The sequence below is a fragment of the Squalius cephalus genome (genome assembly GCF_949319135.1).
Source record: "Squalius cephalus genome assembly, chromosome: 14".
In the NCBI taxonomy this organism is placed as follows: Eukaryota; Metazoa; Chordata; class Actinopteri; order Cypriniformes; family Leuciscidae; genus Squalius; species Squalius cephalus.
In genome coordinates, this window is record NC_137135.1 from 1,260,801 (window position 1) to 1,283,693 (window position 22,893).

Consider the following 22,893-nt stretch of genomic DNA (forward strand, 5'->3'; position numbering starts at 1 on the left):
TGGAAGTGTATATGTATTTGTGAGTGTTTATAGGTCTATTTGCATGGAAGTTTATATGTATGTGTGAGTGTTTATAGGTGTATTTGCATGGAAGTGTATATGTATGTGTGAGTGTTTATAGGTGTATCTGCATGGAAGTTTATATGTATGTGCGAGTGTTTATAGGTGTATATGCATGGAAGTGTATATGTATGTGTGAGTGTTTATAGGTGTATATGCATGGAAGTGTATATGTATGTGCGAGTGTTTATAGGTGTATTTGCATGGAAGTTTATATGTATGTGCGAGTGTTTATAGGTCTATTTGCATGGAAGTTTATATGTATGTGCGAGTGTTTATAGGTGTATATGCATGGAAGTGTATATGTATATGCGAGTGTTTATAGGTGTATATGCATGGAAGTTTATATGTATATGCGAGTGTTTATAGGTGTATATGCATGGAAGTTTATATGTATGTGCGAGTGTTTATAGGTGTATTTGCATGGAAGTTTATATGTATATGCGAGTGTTTATAGGTGTATATGCATGGAAGTGTATATGTATGTGCGAGTGTTTATAGGTGTATTTGCATGGAAGTGTATATGTATGTGCGAGTGTTTATAGGTGTATTTGCATGGAAGTGTATATTTATGTGTGAGTGTTTATAGGTGTATATGTATGGAAGTTTATATGTATATGCGAGTGTTTATAGGTGTATATGCATGGAAGTTTATATGTATGTGCGAGTGTTTATAGGTGTATTTGCATGGAAGTTTATATGTATATGCGAGTGTTTATAGGTGTATATGCATGGAAGTGTATATGTATGTGCGAGTGTTTATAGGTGTATTTGCATGGAAGTGTATATGTATGTGCGAGTGTTTATAGGTGTATATGCATGGAAGTTTATATGTATATGCGAGTGTTTATAGGTGTATATGCATGGAAGTTTATATGTATGTGCGAGTGTTTATAGGTGTATTTGCATGGAAGTTTATATGTATATGCGAGTGTTTATAGGTGTATTTGCATGGAAGTGTATATGTATGTGCGAGTGTTTATAGGTGTATTTGCATGGAAGTGTATATGTATGTGCGAGTGTTTATAGGTGTATTTGCATGGAAGTGTATATGTATGTGCGAGTGTTTATAGGTGTATTTGCATGGAAGTGTATATGTATGTGCGAGTGTTTATAGGTGTATATGCATGGAAGTTTATATGTATATGCGAGTGTTTATAGGTGTATATGCATGGAAGTTTATATGTATGTGCGAGTGTTTATAGGTGTATTTGCATGGAAGTTTATATGTATATGCGAGTGTTTATAGGTGTATTTGCATGGAAGTGTATATGTATGCGCGAGTGTTTATAGGTGTATTTGCATGGAAGTGTATATGTATGTGCGAGTGTTTATAGGTGTATTTGCATGGAAGTTTATATGTATGTGTGAGTGTTTATATGTGTATTTGCGTGGAAGTTTATATGTATGTGTGAGTGTTTATAGGTGTGTATGCGTGCATCGAGTCTATATATATGCGAGTGTTTATAGATGTATTTGCATGGAAGTTTATATGTATGTGCGAGTGTTTTATAGATGTGTCTGCGTGTGGCGAGTTTATATGTATGTGCGAGTGTTTATGGAAGTTTATATGTATATGCGAGTATTTATAGGTGTATGCGTGCGTCAAGTTTATAAGTTATTCACAGGTGTATATGCATTCATTACTAACATAATATGTATTGGTATGGATTTCATATTAGTGTGCATGTGTATATCATATATGTATTTTGAACATCCAAGAGTATACATGTATATGCAAGTAATTTATAGGTGTATATGCACGTGTGTTATGTATGTATTGATTGTATAAGATTTAAATCCTATGTGGCGCCTCATACACACGCACACTACTAGCACACACACGCAAGGTCTCTCGCTCCCTCTCCCTCTCTGCTTTGCACACGCTACACGGTTTTTGGAGCACAGTCTCTAGCTGTGTCCCAATGTTAAAGGTGAACTAAGTAACTTTTTTACCTTAACCGAACAGCTTTGGAGTCATTGTAATGGTTATATTACTGATTTCGGGTTGAATGGTGGTCGTCTCGCACCCCCCTGGTGCCTGTGAGCCGCAAAACCACCCTTGCAACTTCGGTGTTAGGAAGTGTTAGGAAGTATCCTGTTATATCAGGTCTCGCGAGGTAACGAATTGCTTTACAGCACTGCACGCGTACACGCTCCCATCCATCCAGTAGCATTTTCATTGTAAACAAACGTGTTTGTTTTCTGTAGTGTTTTGTCCGTTCCTCTATCAGGTTTTATTTGTGTTACTGAGATCGCCTATAAATCGAATTCTTGCAAAATAAATAAACAAACTAGGCTACGTGTTTGACTTTGTTTGGTCAATCGTTATGATGGACAACTCGGATCACCGTCAAAATTATAAAAGAATGTAACGTAACATCATTTTGATAATGCATAATCTAAGTAGCTATAGCTATAGGCTAAAATAAAAATAAATAAATAGCGGAAATATTTCTTATAGTTTTGTTTTTCGCCATAATAACTATAAAAATATACACTACCTCCACTATACAAATATACACTATCTCAACATTTATATGATATTCTTCTGAGAATCATACATACCTCAGTGGACATGGCTCCGTTTGTTCGCCGGCTTCTCTGAAAACAAATGCACATGGCCTGAGCAAGATGGGAGGGGGGAGAGTTGACAACGAGTTTATGACAGTTTTCTCAAATATATATACTCCGAAACTGTAGGGGGAGCTCGAGAGAGAAAACAGCACAGAAATTGCCAGTCTTACTGAGCACTGCTTTAAGGCAGCATCCTTCAAAGGACGCACCATGTAGCCTTCATAGATATCATATAAAGGCTAGATGGCTCGTCCGCGCTGCTGGCCAATGGAGCTCGACATCCGCACACGGCGGCCATCTTACGACAGGGTGCTCGCTCACTCATAACATGGTGCATGTACTTTTAAATAACCATAACTTGCTCAATTTTCTACCGATTTTCAAACGGTTTGGTTTGTTATAAACGTCAGAGATGTAGCTATTATACTGCATACATATGAATAATTATGTTCAAAATGTTTAAGCATTCAGAATTATAGCCACGTTAATAACGTTTGTAAGAAACCAAACCGTTTGTAAATCCGTCCAGATTTCAGCGAGATAAGAGGATTTGTGTGCGTGCTGCTCACTCACCTTAATTCACAGAGCCCTGTCCTAAGATGGCCGCCGGTGATGCCGGAAGTGACTCCGCCTTGAGCCATCTAGCCTTTATATGATATCTATGGTAGCCTTCATAGGATTTCCTAATTGCGCAGCCAGGTGTTTATGATCACTGCTCCTGGCGCCAAGCAATGGCTGCCATCCTGATAATTCATAGCCTAATTGAGTAAACAGCTATGGAGCCAGAATTGGCTATTGTCATTTTTATATGTTTTATATTTTGCTGGAGGACATGCTGAGGATATTTCAGCCACAGGTCATGTATTTTCGGTTTAGCCCGGTTTGAATATAAAACCCAATTGAATATAAAAAAGTCCAGTATTTCTCGCACTCGTCATCGGCAGCTGTCAGTCACATTTGCTAGGCGACAAGAACAGTCCTCCGTAGGCTAGACCGGTCCGAGTGCTTCAGATGCACCCTTTGATATGGGACACAGCTGTAGTTAGCAACAATTTGTTAATATTTTGACAATAGGCCTACATTTTGTTACTTTAATTTTCGGAACTGCATATTTCGTTAAGTATTCACGTACAAATGTGAAGTAACCTAATGAAGTACTTTTTTTCCCCTCACATATGATTTTACATTAAACTACACAAAAGTTGGCTATATAATGTAACAACCTTGAAAATATTCATAAGTAAAATGCAGTAGTAGCATAATATAAATACAAAACTATAATAAAAACCCTGACAAGGAGTTTTTTCCCTTGCAGAATACATACCTCTAGTTTTACTCTTGATACTAAAAACTTGTTATTAAAAGTACTTTTTTCAGAAATTACTCTTTTTGAAAAAAAAAAAAAATAATCTCAGTGACATGGCAGCCGTCGATTGAGTCAGCCCTGCAAACCTGTTGGTAGACAACTTAGTGGATAGTGGAAATATGCACTCTAACACTCTGGAGAGCATCCCAGATGATGTCCCACCAGCAGAGGCCTTACCAGGGGCAGCCCATCCCAGTCCAGCAGCTCCAGGGTCTCCCTGCTCAGCTCAATAAAAGTCTACATCACCTTTTTCTTATTTTATGTACTGTAAATGTTTGTTGATTTTGATATGTTTAACGTATGTGGTTAATAGTTGGAAAATGAAACTTTAATGTAGCCCGTTGAACAAATGATTTTCATTTACCAATTTTATTTGAAAAAAAAAAAAGGTATACAAGAGTTTGTTTCATGTAGAAATTATGACTGTCAAAAAAATAAACAATGTCCAGAACAATTCATTCTCTTTTAATTACACATTTAAAGTTGCATAAAAATAATGTACAGATTTTTCTTTCCTTTTAAAAAGTAAAAGTGAAAAAAGTTAAACAAGAATATGTAGAAAAAAAAAAATATATATTCAATCATTCTCTCAAGAAGAGAAAACAGCCTGTCCATCCTCTCCCTACTCTCCAGTGCTCTCCTCGCCTCTGCCTTCGTGCTGGTGCTGCTGGTGCTGCTGGTGGTGCTGGTGCTGGCTCTTCCTCACCGTTGGCCTCTGATGAACTCGGTCATGAGGACAAACCAGGGCCAAGTTTCAGCAGTGGGTTTCCCACTCACACCCTCACCTGTCCCAGGACACTTGCAATCCTAAGGGCAGAACAAATGAACCATGGCTTGTTAACAACAACAGCACAATACATTTCAGCAAAGATGTGTGTATTAATTTTCTTACTTTGTATTTTTTTCTCCTGAATTGCTCTAAAAAAGCTTAACACATGGGTGCAATCTTAAGTGCATTGTTAACACTGCAAAATATGACACATCAAGACATGCATACAAAATACTTATGAAATATCTCTATATACTCAAATTTGGTTAAAACCTTTGTAGACATAGCTTTCATGACAGCACTACAAAAACACATAAAAGTGAAACCCCATTCCCATATCAACTGCTTTTCCTATTGTTGTGGGCTTTATAGGGTGAGTGATATTTCTTATAATACACAAGTGAGATAACTTTAGACTAGTGCAAATATTACAAATAGGTCGTTAAACTAATATTAGCACAAGTTTTGCCTAAAACTACCTGACAAATGAAGCCATGCAATGGTGACAAAGGAGTTAAGATGAAGTTTATAATAAACTTTAACTCTGGTTTCGCTAGGTATTTGAGTAAATGAAAACATAATACTTACATTTAAATGTGAATTTGCTGTCCACCACCGATCTCTAGTCTCGGCCGCCTTTAAAAATAAATAAATAAATAAATAAATACTGTCGTCAACGGCGCGCAATTACTTATGGGGTAGAATGGGGTAGAATAGGGTAGGATAGGCCGCTAAGTGTCCATTTATGTATCCTTCCTTTTACGGGGAAACGGAGGGCGCATTTGGCGTCGCTTTTGAATCAGGGTAGCCTTCGTCGCATCGCAATGACGCAACCGGCCTTCGAATACGGCCTTCGGAAGATGCAGAACTGAATTGGGACAGCCTTCATCACGCCGCGGTGATGCAATCGGCCTTCAAATACGGCCTTCGGAGGATGCAGCCTTCACATTGGGATACAGCTTATGTCTCCCATGCGCGCTCTCCCATACAAAAATGTAATATATGGCCATATATGTACTTATATTTTAAATAGCATGACATATATCTATACATATATTTGACTTGTATGAGAACACAATATATGCCTGCAACATATATCTATACATATATTTGACTTATCTGAGAACACAATATATGACTGCAACATATATCTCTACATATATTCGACTTATCTGAGAACACAATATATGACTGCAACATATATCTCTACATATATTCGACTTATCTGAGAACACAATATATGACTGCAACATATATCTCTACATATATTCGACTTATCTGAGAACACAATATATGACTGCAACATATATCTCTACATATATTCGACTTATCTGAGAACACAATATATGCCTGCAACATATATCTCTACATATATTCGACTTATCTGAGAACACAATATATGCCTGCAACATATATCTATACATATATTCGACTTATCTGAGAACACAATATATGCCTGCAACATATATCTATACATATATTCGACTTATCTGAGAACACAATATATGACTGCAACATATATCTATACATATATTCGACTTATCTGAGAACACAATATATGTTCAACATATATCTATACATATATTTGACTTATCTGAGAACACAATATATGACTGCAACATATATCTATACATATATTCGACTTATCCGAGAACACAATATATGCCTGCAACATATATCTCTACATATATTCGACTTATCTGAGAACACAATATATGCCTGCAACATATATCTCTACATATATTCGACTTATCTGAGAACACAATATATGCCTGCAACATATATCTATACATATATTCGACTTATCTGAGAACACAATATATGACTGCAATATCTATTCGACTTATCTGAGAACACAATATATGTTCAACATATATCTCTACATATATTTGACTTATCTGAGAACACAATATATGACTGCAACATATATCTATACATATATTCGACTTATCTGAGAACACAATATATGACTGCAACATATATCTATACATATATTTCACTTATCTGAGAACACAATATATGCCTGCAACATATATCTATACATATATTTGACTTATCTGAGAACACAATATATGCCTGCAGCATATATGAACATTTATGTGTCCAAACATGTGAAGAAAATATTTGAGTTCATCCATATATGATACCATATATCTGCATATATTACAGTATAGTATTGGTTTCTCGCATATATGGACAACATTAATTATAAATATGTGACATACATATTTGTTTTCAACATATTTAATAAATGTATGTAAACATACACTGTAACCCTTTACTGTAAATTTACAACGAATTTCTTACAGAATTGTAGGCTACTGTATTTCCATAATACAGTATTAAGCTGTATCTTTTACAGAACAGCTGTAAATATACAGCACATTTATGTTTTCGTCCTGATAAATTCGTTACCATCATACTGACTGAAAAGGCATTGCATTGTGGGATTGATTTCTTTCGCGCTCAATTCAGTTCAAATGTGACGCGTCATGCGAGCAGACCAGACAGTAACGTTAGGCAGCTACAACAGGCAAACTCGTTTTGTCAGCGGGATTCAACTGAACAAATAATCATTCCTGTTATCAAGATAAACAATGTCTGCGAATCTGTGAGCAATTTTAAAGCTTTTTTGAGGTTCGGTTCGTGTTTCAAACATTAGTTGCCTGTGACGCAGCAGAAAATGGACGACGTTAACGGTAGCAGCTACCTGAAGACGGATGGAAGAATTTGTCATTGAATAATCTAACCTGCGCGTGACGATACGTGGGATTTAGAGTTTGAGAAGATGGAGAATTGTTCAACTGAGTGATACGGTAAGCCAATATATAAGTTTTTTTTTTTTTTTTTGCGTTCGCATTTCTACATTGTTTTCACGTATTTGGTTTGATTTTGCGAACGCGGTTTACTACCGTGGCCGCGCAAGCAATTCACTGACTCTGTTCCACCTGTTTACCAAGTAACGTTAACTTCGACATTTCATATAATAGACAACCTTTACCATGCTATTTGCATGACGTGCATTTGATATTTTTTTCGTTTTAGGCTTTGTAATCTGATGGCCATTGTTAATGTAAGTGCTTTTAAGTAGTGTTACAGTTATAGTCTATGTTGTAAAAAAAAAAAAATGCTGTCAAATTCTGTCAGTTCTGTGATCGTGCTTTTGAATCGTTGTCAGAATTTTGCTAGCAAATGAAAATCCATGTTCCTAATGCTGTTTTCAAATGTAGTAGGCCTGTTCCTGATTGCCATCCCATGGTCCTACAACTACTCCCTAATTCAAAGAAGTTAGACGGTGTTATCCTTCAAGCAGATAAGTAGAGATTATTCAGCAAATCTCATTAATTTGTAATATGTTTTATGTTTTGGGTTCTGTTGATCAAGGTTGTGCTGTCCTTTTTAAAAATTGTTTCAGAAATTTGCATCGCTGATGTCCAGCAATCTACATTTGCCAGAAAGTCCACGACTTATTTCCTGGTATGTAAACATTAAAGGGGTAGATGAAACCTAAAATGAAAAGCCATCATTTACTCACCCTACTGCAAAATATGTTTTTCTTAATTAGTGTTTTTATTTTGTTTCCAGTCCAGATATCTACAATTCTTACATGAAGAAGCATTTATTAGACACGTAAAAATTGTCTTGTTTTCTGAAAGAATAAGTCAAAATTAAGTGAGTTTATGCTTAAAACAAACAAAATTATATGCCAGTGCATTTTAGCATTCTAACCAATTTTAATTTTTAGTTGAAAAATTTAATTCATAGAACTATGAATAGACAACTACATCGAACCACAGTGGAACCCACAGTAGTTATTTTAATTATTAATATTATTTATTTATTCTTTTTTTTATTTTCTTTTTTATTCCATTACAGGTCAATCTCTAAGCAACCAGTGCTGGATATTAAGTTTGGAAGGTCAAGGTGTGTGTGAAGGATCACAGCCTCTTCATCACTGGCCTGGCAGCGCTGTTTGCCTCCTCCTATAACTTCAGCTTGCAGTACCAGGAAGAGGCAGCACCTTGAGTTTGGTCAGAGGTTAGTCATTGGCATATTTGCCATTCATATATATATATATATTAGACTGAATTGTGTCACTAACCTTGACTTGACAGTATTTATTATGTTGACTACTGGTATGAACAATATGGCCCTGGTTTCCATATAGGGCTTAGCTTAAGCCAGGTCTAGGCCTTAATAAAATTAGGGTATTTAAGCAGCTTTTATAATAATGTATCATTAAAAAAAAAAAAACATTACTGGTGTGCATCTTGAGATAAAACAGTGGCAGTCATATATTTTAAGATATATCGGTGCAAGTTGTTTTCAGTTGAAGGATTAGTGAAAATTCTGTCATTAATTACTCGCCCTCATGTCGTTCCAAACCTGTAAGACCTTCGTTCATCTTCAGAACACAAATTAAGATATTTTTGATGAAATCTGAGAGGTTTCTGAACCACCCATAGACAGCAACGTCTTTGCAACTTTTAAGGCCCAGAAAGCTAGTAAAAACATTGTTTAAATAATCCATGTAACTAGTGCAACCTTAAAGGAGAACTCCGGTCAATTTTAACATTGAGCTAATTTTTTTGTAAATTTGGAGTGCTGTCAATACAGAGAACAACGACAAAAATCGGTGTTGCCTACACCGTGTTATCCTCTTTTTAAAATTTGCACCCTGTTGACTTCAATTTTTAAACCTGCTTTTAGCCTCTTAACATCCTTGATGTGTCATTACAAGTGCCCAGCCATGTGAGTGATTCCTTCAGAGTGAACACGGGTGAATCTGACTGCAGTAGATGTGAAAGATATCTTGTTGAAACATCTACAAATGTCCGTATATAGGTGAAAATGCCCCTTGAAATCAATTTAAGGTGGCAAATATATTAACCCTTAATAAAAAATGTTAATTTCTGTCACTGCTGTAAACTGACCACTGCATAGAATATGAATATCTTTGTCAGTCAGCTGTCAACAGGCCTAAACAAGCCATGGCACCAAGCACAGAAACACAATCCGTAAAATGTTATCTAATTATTATCAAGAAAACTTTGAAAATATCGATCGAGACATATTTTGTCAATATTGCACACCCCTAATGCATGGTATTAATTTTGATTTCTTCGGGTCTTAAAAAGGTCTTAAAAAGCCTTAAATTTGACTTTAAAAAATGTGCAGAAACCCTGCTTCATAATATTTAGGTTGAACCACTGTAGCTATATATTTACCAATGTTTTTACCACTTTTCTGGGCTTTGACAGTTGCAATGATATTGATATCAATGGAAGGACAAAACTATCAGATTTCATCAAAAATATCTTCATTTGTGTCCCGAAGATGAACAAAAGTCTTGAGGGTGAGTAATAATGACAGAATTAAAATTTTTGGGTGCAAACATGCATTTTAGTCTGGTAAATCATGTTGTCATATATGCAATAAACATGGCAAGGCTTGCAATTAAGTTAAATTATTTCTGTCACAAAGGTTTGGGCTGGATTCTGGCAGTGTGTGCTCTATATAAACGGAGAGTCTAAAGACTGCCTTTCCACTGATACTCTGATGGCACCGGATGAGGGCATGATATTGTTAATGAGCTGGGTGATGAGTAGACAAAAGTTGTAGAATAAAACTTTAAATCTGGCAACCCCACTTCCAAAAATTTAGTTAGTTGACAGTGTGCATGTAAACACACATTGAGTTGATGTATTTTACCAGGGCAGAAAAAATATCAGTTATTGATCACAACATCCAACATTGCATTTTTTTTTTTCACAACATCCAACATTGCATTTATTTTATTTTTTTCATGTTGTTCAGTTTTAGACCGCTTTGTGCTGTCTCTCTTTGTCAAAATATATACACTCAGTTAATAATATTTAATTGTTGTTTTTTTCTGCCTTTTAGACGCTTTCTTGACATCAATCCTGAACGTGGATCAAAAACAAAGAAAGGACAAGTAACTTCAAAGAAAACTGGCCAAGTTGAGCAAAACAAGAACACCACTGTAAGCCTACAGGTGTCCTCACTTCTGCGAAACCTTGCAGACTTTGAATGGGATTTCGTTTGCACTTTTATGGACTTCAAAAAAGAAACAGCATTTCACTGTCGTTATAAAGCTTGGAAGAGCCAGGACATTTTTTAATAGAACTCTGATTGTATTCGTCTGAAAGAATAATGTCATATACACCTAGGATGACTTGAGGGTGAGTAAATCATGTGCTAATTTAAATTTTTGGGTGAACTATTCCTTTAATTAAGTGCTAACTGTTACCTGTTTAAGTGTTAAAATTGCATTTTATGTTTAAAAAGTAATTCAGCCAACATGTTCACAGAAGGCAATTTAACTAAATAAATGTTTTAAAACCCAGAAAATGTTTTCTTTTTCCTAGTGTGACTACTCTTATGAAACCTTAAAGTATAATATTTTAATTATGTAATAATAAAAGCAGTATTCCCTGTAAAAATACAATTTATTGCTGTCGACAAGTTTAATGTAAAATGTGGTATATACTGTATTTGGTAATTACAGTGGAGTACTGTAAATGCTGTTTACTGTAGTAGTGTTGTAAAAATACAGTATGTGGATAGCAACCCAGCTGCCAGTATTTAACTGTAAATTTACAGTGAAAAGTTTTACAGTGTACATGCATGTGATACTGATGCATTTTTAAAGCTGTGGCATATGGTTATGGTACTTTGTGGATGTATTTGTCAAAAATGACAAAGAAAACACTGCATTATTGTATTAAAATACTATATTTGGTATTCACACAATAGACAATCTCCAACTATAGGCATTTAATTTCAAGGCATTCAGATATAAGGTTTGTATCCCTAATACATGTGAAAGTATGTACTATAGAAATAAGTACATATATGCATGTATAAATATATGCGTCATATATGCGTGTATAAATATATGCGTCATATATGCGTGTATACATATATGCGTCATATATGCGTGTATACATATATGCGCCATATATGCGTGTATACATATGCGCCATATATGCGTGTATACATATATGCGCCATATATGCGTGTATACATATATGCGCCATATATGCGTGTATACATATATGCGCCATATATGCGTGTATACATATATGCGCCATATATGCGTGTATACATATATGCGTCTTACATATATTTCACATTTATGTGCATATATGGGAAAATATATGGCACTTACATGAAAACGGCCATTTTTGATATATTTTGAAATATATGTTTCATATATGTATATGTGTTTTACATATATGAATTTTGCATATATTCTCATATATGCAGCAGACATACATGGGCACTAACATTATATATGTAATTTACATATATTGACATATATTACATTTCTGTATGGGCTTGCTCGCTCGCTCTGGATTCCGGGAGATTTTAACTCATTTGCGGGCATCAGGGAGCCGCTATCAATATGCGGGAGACTCCCGGAACTTCCAGGAGACTTGGGATGTCTGGATCTTTCACGCGGAGCCACGGCGCGCACAACACAACAGCCCTGCTTAATGAGTGACGATGAGGACAGAACTAAACATTCAAGCGGTTACACTTCAGATATTTGATATTAAACTAATTTTATTTTAGATTTAGATTTTGGCTTCCAATGATTATAAAAAAGAAGATATTTGAGGTATAACCATTAAAAACTAAAGCCACATTCTCTCCAGCGCAACTTCCTTCCCTTCACAGCGGTGCGCTGTCATTTCTCCCTAAAACCCAAACGTAACGCCAGAATCTGCACGATCGGTGATTGTTGTCAAATGTTGTCTATACTGTTGCTAAAATGTGGGACGCATTTGATAATAAAAGTACCAAAATCTATGCAATAGACGCTGTTCCAAATGCGGCGCGCGCTCCGAAACACAACGCAATGAGACAAGCAACGTATATTTTGGGCTTCGTGTGCGCATCTAAACGATCAAATATACACAAAAATATGTCAAAATGGCTGTCTTGGAGATTCACTTAAACAGTTTATTCACTTAAATACAGTTTATGTCTTAAATGGGCGTTAATAGTTGGGAGAAAATATGATGCGTAATAATGATTAGAACTGCATTTGGTCTTAAAGAGGCAGCAGTCTAATAATCCTGCTGACGATTGCTCCATTAATGTGAATCAAACAACAAAAGGCAAAGAGAAAATCAGTCGCAGCTCTTGAATGATATAAGCTTTAATCTATCTATGATAAACTATGCAGTGTTATTTTACATCTGACTTTATTAGATGTCTTTTTAGCCCATATTACTCCTAAACAGAACTGTCAGACATTACTGAAATTAAAGCACTGGGTATATAATTTGTATATTTGTTTTATTGTATACTTTTTTTTTTTTTTGACCATGTGTTTGTACTTTGTTTTTGGTGTCCTATGTCTTCTGTATAAAACACAAAAGCCTGCACCCTTCTGCATAAAACGTTTTATTTGTTTTGTTAAAGCATTGCTTTTTATTTTGTTATAGATATTTATTTTACATTTAAAAATATAAAGCAATATTAATTATGTTCTACATTTTTTTTTTCATTTTTTTTAATAGAACAAAAAGAACCGATAAGAATACCGTTAAAGTACCGGATCGATAAGGAGTTTTGGTAAGAGTAGTAATACCATTAAAACCTTAACGATACCCATCCCTAGTCTTAGCAGACCAGCTCAGACTAAACTGGTCCTGTCGGGTTGAGATGTTGAACACTGAGATTCTGCCTGCACACCAGCACACACACGATAGGGTCTGAAATCAATCTCACACTCACCAAGAAATGAGGAATAAGCACAACATGAAGAGACTGAGGAAAACAACAATTAAAGAGAAAGAAAACACTGGGCAGAAAAAGCACGAGCAGAGTGAATATGAACACAACCCAAATATGACGATCTGGTTTTGTGAATGTGTGAGAGTGACGATTAGTACAACACCAAGCTAAACTAGATATTATCCATGTGATCACTGATATAATGAACACTATAACATCAACCAAAAAATAATATTCTATCAAATAGAAAAACCTAAACCAAAATAATAAAATATAACCGATAATGATAAAGAGAAACACCAGTATGTAGAAAGCGATGAAAAAGGGTGAAGAGAAAACTGAAGCAGTGTGCAGTGGATATTTCACTGAGAGAATTCCCTCTAGCGCCACCAGCTGGTTCAGGAGGAGACCACAGAGTCTTGATGAGGACCATAAAGATACAGAAACACGAAATGTCAAATTTCCATTCCAGTCGAGCTCATTTAAGACCAGTTTTAACAGTATATAGGGACTCGAGAAAATCTCAACACAGTCAGTGATGAGGAGGAGGATGATGAAGACTGAAATACGGTGTCCATTCTTTCTGTGATGAATTAGATCGCTGCCAGACCAAGCAAGAGCTGGTAGACCTGCACACACACCGATGATGATGAAGATGGACAATCTGACCCTTATCTGTTGCGGGACTTCAATGAATTCCAATAGATACCTTTCCATATTCCAGTCTGTCTTTGATCTGTTTGCGATATCCAGCTGAAAATATGTAATTAAATAAATGAAAAAGTGAAGAATTAGTATCTGCTGAATAAATGCTGAGCAACTTTCAGAAGTCACAAAGCTCATTCCAGCTAAACATACGACTGAAAATATTCAGACTGAAAATATGAATGCATTCTACCCTTATGAAACAAAAATATATGAGAATATACTGCAAAATATAATGTGATATATAACATAATAGATTTCCATATTGGTAACTAATGCTTATATTTTTCAATATACAGCAATATATGCTTTGACTGTGTATGGCTGTATATTAACCCTCTGAGGTCGGCAAACGCGCGGGCGCGTTTTGCTGGATTTTCTCCACATTGTAGCACTATAAACTTAAATTACTCCGTCATTTATGGTCATACAGAAAAAAGAAATATAAAAAAAGAATCTGTGATATTTCTCCTTTTGTATGTGTCCACTTACAATCAAATCAAAACATTGTGCTTTTGTAAAATAAAGAAAATAAACAGGGTGTGCGTCCTGCCTCTCCGTCGCGGTGAACTTTTTTTTCTTGAGCACGTCTATAAACTGAAACAAAACTCAGCGAATTCTTGTCACACATTTATGAGCCATATACCTTTATAAACATTTAAGTGTGTACTTTTAAATGATCGGATTCAAACTGAAAACAAATATTCTCTGTTTAAGTAATTTGTATAAAACCAAAAAGATGTCCAGCTTCTCAAACGCTTCCTAATTATTTTTTAATTTACCACGCCCACTCGCGCAAAAGATATTAACATGCAAATCTCCACATGGAACGCGAACGCGCTCATTAGCCTACCTCAAAAACAAAACACTTCACAAGTCTCTGCTTTTAGACGCGCCTGAGCTTACATTGGATTTACATCAGAAGAAGAAGAACGTGATTTGAAGACAAGAAAGATGTAAGGTAAGAAATTCTTACATATTAGTTGGGTGTTGTTGCGTAAATTTCACATTGCAGTTGAACTGTTGCTAGATATATGGTGAATATTATAATATTTAGACCCGTGTTTACTGTTACTGTGTTTGTGGATGTCTGCTCAAACGTAGATATGTATATGGTAACCACAATGTTTTATATTTGAGCGTGATCGCGTTTGAATGTATCATATTTTGGATCGTGATTGCTTTTGAATGTATCATATTTTGCAGCGCGATAGCGTTTGAATGTATCATATTTTGGATCGCGATCGCATTTGAAAAGCAAACGGCTTCATGTTTTTACTATTATCTCATTTCATATCATCATAACGAATGGAAACATTTGAAGTAACATTATAATCAATATATTTTTCTCTAGCTTAGTTGTTACTGAAATCTTTTGGAAGATTTATAGGCTGCTACAGGTTATTGCTATTATTATTTTATGCAGCACTGCGCATAGCTTATGCCTACAAGGCACAACAAACCTGGTGTTCATTATATTATATATTGTTGGAAACATTTGTGTGTGTGTGTGTGTGTGTGTGTGTGTATTCTGTGAATTTTAAAAAGCAATTTTAATCAGAAAAATCTAATACTTATTTCCAAAATCGTGCAGGCTTTTCTCTTGATATCAGTATGTTCACTTTTTTTTTTTCAGGGCCCAGATGCCACTGAGGACTTCAGTGAACATGAACATGGTAAAGTGAAAATCAAACACCTTGGAAATGAAAGGTATGTACAATGTTTTTAGGAATGGCACAAAGGTCTCTGTCTTTGGATCATTGTTTTCAATAAGTGCTTTTTTGGCATTTGTTGTGTATCTTTGGACTATGTTGTGTTGTAAATAAATCCAAACAATTTAAAAGCCATTCTTTTTTAAACCTCCTCATTTACAGTATTGTGCAAGGTTGCTCAGAATGACAGGGCCTGATAGCTCCTAATAGGGCCGTTAGGGAGTGTCTTTGTTTTTCTCAGGTGTGAAAACAATACATATTTTCACATAGTTTTAGAGCAAATATTCTAGGCTACGTGATACAATTTTCAAAAGTCTTGTGAAGAAATAATCAGTATGGGTTTCATGGCCTTATTTCAGTGAGAATTTTTTTTTTGTATTTTCACAAACCACGCATAAATGTCATTATCTCAAAACTACAAACTTTTACATACATGCTGCTGATATATTATTGTAGCAGAGTTTGTGCTGAATACAGTGTAATTAGACTTTAGCCATGAAAATGTGACAAGTAACAGAAATAACCAGAAATGTCAGAGCATGTCAGAACACCTCCAGGGCCCAGAAAACAGCTCAGACCTCAGAGGGTTAATACATATATAATACTGATAAATGAAGACAAAAATAGCATTACATGTAATATTCACAAAGTTATATCCTTTCGTGTGGACAAATACTGTTCCCATATAAATGTGAATGTATGTTCAGACACACAGACACACACACACACACACACATAGTAATGCCTGTGCTCTCTTCAACACAGTGATAGTCTCTTGGCCAAAGACTTTATTACATGCAGGTGTGCTTGTGCTTTTGAAAATATTAAACATTTATAATGAAAAAATATAATAAATATATTACACATGCAGTACCATATCTTATCATATATACATCTATATATAATGAAGTGTATTACTGAATATAAAATTACATACATTATGATATATTAGTAAATAAATTGTCACATATTTTTCAGTAAAAAGCAGCAATTCCCTATGTATTATTCAAAATATTGTAATATATGAACACAACATATTTATCTGTATATTTTCAAATATACTGTTAAACCATTTCATATATTGATCATTCATATATAGGGAATTATATATTTTCATAAGGGTAGTCTGTATCACGTCATGTCAGTTCATCTTTAATACCTAAAAATGAATGTAACCCTGTCAATTTTGCCCCAATACAGTCCTGAAATGACCTTTAATGCAAAAACTTAAAACTAGTGTAAAGTGCAATATCTAGTTCGCCACTAGATGGCAGTGCACAATGAAACGTTCTTCTTCTGCTGCTTTCTGCCATTCGCCTTGCCTTAAAAAACCCTGGAAAAACGGGAGCCAGAGCAGAAGTATATTAAGATTGAAATTGATTTAGAAAACGAAATATATCCTCGAGGTTGAACTACATTGAAAATTAGACGACATCTGTTGTAAAACAAAGTTATCTTGGTGAGTGAAAACGTACTCGGTTACTAACGTAACCTCGGTTCTCTCTAGAAGAGGGAACGAGTACTGCGTAAGTATCTTACGCTAGGGGAAAATCTCTTTTCCGCGAGATACTGAAGCCAAAAAATTATCCTATAATTTTGTATTATTGCAAAACGCGTTGCAGCAGCATGCAGTCATGGGCGAGACAGCTCGCGCGCCTATTGGCTGCTCTGCGACAACTGCATCAGCCTATCGTGCGAGGCCTGGCGTGACGCCAGATCCAATTAGGGCGCTTCACGCCCACTGCGTCACATCCCGCCGAAACGGGCGTGGCTTAGGCCTATAAATAAGGCTCGGAGGCAGCTGATATCTGGTTTTTCATCGCCGAAGCGAACCAGAGCGTGTTGCATGCACGGCAAGCTACGCAGTACTCGTTCCCTCTTCTAGAGAGAACCGAGGTTACGTTAGTAACCGAGTACGTTCTCTTACGAAAGGTCTCTCGCACTGCGTAATTATATTACGCTAGGGGACCCAATGTAAAACGCCGTGTGTGCTGGGATCTAACATCAATAAACCTGAAGGCGAAACGCTCAGGGTTCACAGTGCATAATCACCAAGGGAACTCACAGAGAGTCCTAGGAAGAGGAGGGGAATCACTCCATCCCACATACAGCAGCGTTCATAGACGCAAGTGCTTAACATGACATCATACATACAGGGCGGGATTCGGCCTGAACTGATGAGGGGAGATGCGGGTCTTACGCAATTTGCCCACACCATATACGGTCAACAGTGAGCAGTGCTCAGTGGCCTCAGTGTCCTGAATCGAAAATCCGAAACAGACAGCACTGATTCGTCTATACCAGAGGTCTTCATTCCTGCTCCTGGAGAGCCACTGTCCTGCAGTTTAGTTCCAACCTGCTTCAGCACACCTGCCTTTGAATACTCAAGTGATTCTGAAGAGCTTGATGAGCTGATTCAGGTGTGTTTAATTAGGGTTGGAACTAAACTCTGCAAGACAGTGGCTCTCCAGGAGCAGGAATGAAGACCTCTGGTCTATACCGACAACAGCTTGGCCTGTAAGGTGGGAACCTCCAGGTTATAAAACCTTATAAATGTCGACGGGGAGGCCCAGCCTGCCACCATACATATGTCTTGCAAGGCAATCCCGTTAGACCAAGCCCACGAAGAGGCCATGCCCCTCGTGGAGTGCGCTCTGACACCCAATGGGCACTGCAAGCCCTTGGCAGTGTACGCCAGTGCTATGGCATCAACTATCCATCTGGATAGGCTCTGTTTCGAAACAGCCAGTCCCTTGGAACGTCCGCTGAATGAAACAAACAGCTGCTCTGTCTGTCTGAAAACAGACGAGCGAGACACATAAGCTCTTAGCGCCCTAACTGGACAAAGAAAGCTTGTGTCCCCTTCCTCGTCAGAGACCGGTAGGGCTGACAGGGAAATTACCTGAGCCCGAAATGGTGTGTTGAGGGATTTTGGAACGTAACCATGCCTAGGTTTGAGTATGACTCTCGAGTCATTTGGCCTTACGGAGAGCGCGTGTAAGTCACCTATGCGCTTCACTGAAGCGAGAGCCAGTAAAAACACTGTTTTGAAAGACAAGTGTTTAAAATCAATCGTTTGGATAGGCTCGAATGGGTCACCTTTCATGGCTTCCAACACCGTAGAAAGGTCCCACACAGGCACTGAAGGGGGTCTGGGAGGATTCAGCCTCCTAGCTCCCCTAAGGAAGCGGATGACTAAATCGTTCCTTCCTATTGACTGACCAAGCGTTGATTTAGAAAACGCTGCTATAGCCGCCACATAGACTTTGAGCGTGGAAGAGGTCCTGCCCTTATCCAGTAGCTCTTGTAGGAAGGAGAGAACCTCCGTCAACCCACAGTTTAAGGGTGAAATGCCCCGAGCTGTGCACCAGCCGGAAAATACAGACCACTTTGAGGAATAGAGCCGTCGCGTAGACGGAGCTCTGGCCTGAGTGATAGTGTTTAACACTCCCTCTGGGAGGTCAGAGGGTACCCGTTAATAGTCCATACATGAAGGAACCACAATTCCGGGTGAGGATGCCAAATCGAACCCCTGGCCTGAGAGAGGAGGTCCCTCCTCACTGGCACTGGTCATTGGGCAGTGTCCGCTAGCTGCATCAGAACTGGGAACCACGGTTGGTTTTTCCAGAGCGGCGCTACGAGCACTGAGCATCTCACTTCCCTGATCCGTTCTATCACCTGAGGCAGGAGAGAGACGGGGGGAAAAGCATAGAGCGGGCAGCGCGGCCACGCTTGGGCCAGCGCGCTTCTGCTCTTGGAGAAAAATTTCGGACAGTGAGCGTTTTCATGAGACGCGAACAGGTTCACTCTCGCTCTGCCGAATCTCTCCCACAACAGTTCGGACTGTTTGTGGGTGTAGAGACCATTCGCTCGCCGGAATGTTGTTCCTGGACAGTCTGTCTGGCCCCAAATTCTGTAGCCCTGGCTTGTGCACTGCCGACAGCGAGCGCAGGTTGCGCTGAACCCATACCAGGAGGCGTTCCGCCAGCCTGTATAAGTTTCGGGATCTGAGACCGCCCTGGCAATTTATGTAGGACACCACCGACATGTTTGTCCGAGCAGACTAAGACGTGGTGACCCTTTATCTGGGGACAAAAACGCGTCAGCGCGTTGTCCACTGCCAACATTTCCAGGCAGTTTATATGTTGAAGCTTTTCCCGTTCTGACCATCGGCCGAAGAACGGTCTGCCCTCGAGCAGCGCTCCCCATCCCAGTCGTTCGCTTTTCCAAGGATTCAGAGCTAAGACGCATGTCTGATCGACCTTGAGATGAAGCAGACCGGACGCCCATGCTCGTTCTTTTAACCAGAACTGCTGGAGAACTGATGATGCTGAGGCCATGAGACCGAGCATCTTCTGAAATTTCCTGAGTGGGACGGTCGCGCCACAACGGAAAGAGCTCGCTGCGCGCTGAATGTCTAGCGCTATCATAGACTGCGAGTCCAGTTCTGTGCCCAGAAAGGATATTATCTGACTGGGGATCAGAGAACTCTTCGCCCAATTGACTCTGAGACCTAGATTCTTGAGGTGTTCGAGTAAAACGGCCCTGTGCTCTATGAGCTCTGAGTGTGATTGAGCTAGAATCAGCCAATCATCCAAGTAGTTCAATACTCGCATGCCCCGGAGTCTGAGGGGCACGAGCGCTGCGTCCATGCACATCGTAAATGTACGGGGTGCTAGGGACAAGCCGAACGGTAGGACTGTGTACTGATATGCCTGGCCCTCGAAGGCGAATCTCAAGTATCGCCTGTGACATGACGCTATCTGTATTTGAAAATACGCGTCCTTCAGATCTATTGACATAAACCAGTCTCCTCGGCGAATCTGTGCGAGGATTTTTCTGGTCGTGAGCATTTTGAACCGGCGTCTCGCCAATGCTTTGTTCAGTTGTCTTAGATCTAGTATGGGTCTGAGACCCCCGTCTTTCTTCGGTACCAGGAAGTATCTGCTGTATAGCCATCCTTCGCTTTGAGTTTGAGATAAAGGCTCTATTGCCCTTTTGCTCAACAGTTTCGATATTTCGGCTCGAAGTAGGTGTGCTACTTCTGTATTCACCGTGGTTTCGACGTGCGCTGCCGCACGGCGAGGGCGTCGACAGAACTGTAGCGAATAGCCTCTTTTTATAATGTCCAGCACCCATTTCGAAACCCCGGGAAGCGCTGCCCACGCATCTGCATGGGTGGCTAGGGGTTGAATGCGAAGAGCGCTCTGCTCGCTCGGTGACAGAGGCGCTTCAGTGCGCTGTAACATAGGCGTTATGCCCGTGACATTTGAGGCAGGGAGCGCGCTGATCACAGCGGGCTTATTGCCCGCGCTCGACCCTACTGCGGTGTTTAAACGAGTGAGGGAGGGCTGGGCGAGTCCCGTGGGACTTGTCATGTCTGTGAGTGAATGCGGGGGCGGGGGAGCGGGCACATTTACTGCGTCGAGCGCATTGTCTGCCTGAGCAGAGTGAATGCGCACAGGTTTCGTTTTTACAGAAACCATGAGACATGCAGAACATAGTGTTTGTGGGCACTGGACAGTGGACACGTTTATTATGTTGGATGCGCAATCGACCTGAGTCGATTTTATGAGCGCGAGCCCCATGTGAAGGGCTGTGCTTGTGTGTAGGGATGAGCACTGGGCAGTGGGCATGTTTTCTACACTCATAGCAGGGGGGGGAGGCTGTGGCTGTGAGCTCCGAGTTGGTGGTTTCGCACGGCCCGCTGCGGAACTGGAGCGCTTCGGTGCCTCATGGCCTGTGACGCTTTCTGCACCTCGTCGAATCTCTCCACGAAGTCATTGACAGAGGATCCGAAGAGGCCAGCAGAAGAAAGCGGGGCGTCGAGGGACGCAGTGCGCTCAGACTCAGACATCTCAGAGAGCGTCAGCCATAAGTGTCTCTCAGCAACAGTGAGAGAAGCCATGTTCCGTCCTATGGCCTGTGCAGCAGACTTAGTAGAGCGGAGAGCGAGGTCTGAAGCACTCCTTAAGTCTGCCATGCAAATTGCATCTGGTCCCATCTCGTCGAGCTTTCGGAAGAGATCGGCCTGGAAAATCTGCAGAGTGGCCATCGTGTGCAGCGCTGACGCAGCCTGCCCAGCGGCGGAGAAAGCGCGACCGAGCAGTGTTGACATCGTGCGGCAGGCTTTGGAGGGTAGAGCCGGTTTCGCACGCTGTCCAGCAGAGGGCGGGCAAAGGTGGGCTGCTATCGCCTCTTCGACCGGCGGAAGCGAATGGTATCCTCTGCTCTTAGCACCGTCAACAGTGGAGAAAGCCGGTGAAACAGAAGAGCGCATTCGAGCTGAGAAGGGAGCGTTCCAAGCTTTGGCAACTTCTTCGTGTAACTCAGGAAGAAAGGGTGCCAGTTTGGACTCAGGCGAAGCACACTCCCCAGGAAGGAAGAATCCATCCAGCCGGTTGTGAGAGGGTAGCTCAGGCGTAGACCACTCGAGGCCGAGGCTCGCCGCAGCCGGCGCGAGTACACGCATCAGCTCCATCTCGATGCTAGCTCTTTTGCTCGGCGGTCTGCGAGCAGAAGGCGTGAGATCCACAGAGCTCGCCCAATCCTCACTGCCCGACGCCAGCAGAGAGCAGATGTCATCCTCTCCAGACGCGGCTTTCAAGTCGGCATCCTCGATAGAAGCGGCGGCAGACTGCGGCCGCTGTCCATCAGGAAGCGACTCGCCCGAAGCCGGCGAAGCAAGCGGGCGAACCGGCGAGCTTTGGCGGGCTGGAGAAGGTTCCGGGACCCGCTGAGCGCGGCGCTTTTTATGGCGCGGCAGCACAGCGGGAAGTGCAGGCTCAGAGAAGATTGCCAGACGAGTCCTCAGAGTCACCATAGGCAGTAGCTCGCAGTGAGGGCAGCCGCCGTCAGTGAGCGCGAGCGCTGCATGATCTTCACCCAGACAGGAAACGCAGACAACATGCTGGTCCCCGTCGCTGAGTGGGGCT

The 22,893-nt window shown here is 39.7% G+C and overlaps 1 long non-coding RNA gene across 1 annotated transcript; it reads left to right on the plus strand.

The window, feature by feature from the left end:
* Positions 1-8,058: 8,058 nt before the first annotated feature.
* Positions 8,059-10,754, plus strand: LOC307171266. Its single transcript, XR_013823517.1, has 3 exons — positions 8,059-8,249; positions 10,034-10,128; positions 10,677-10,754. It is a non-coding gene; the product is annotated as an uncharacterized lncRNA (long non-coding RNA).
* The last annotated feature ends 12,139 nt before the right edge of the window (positions 10,755-22,893 follow it).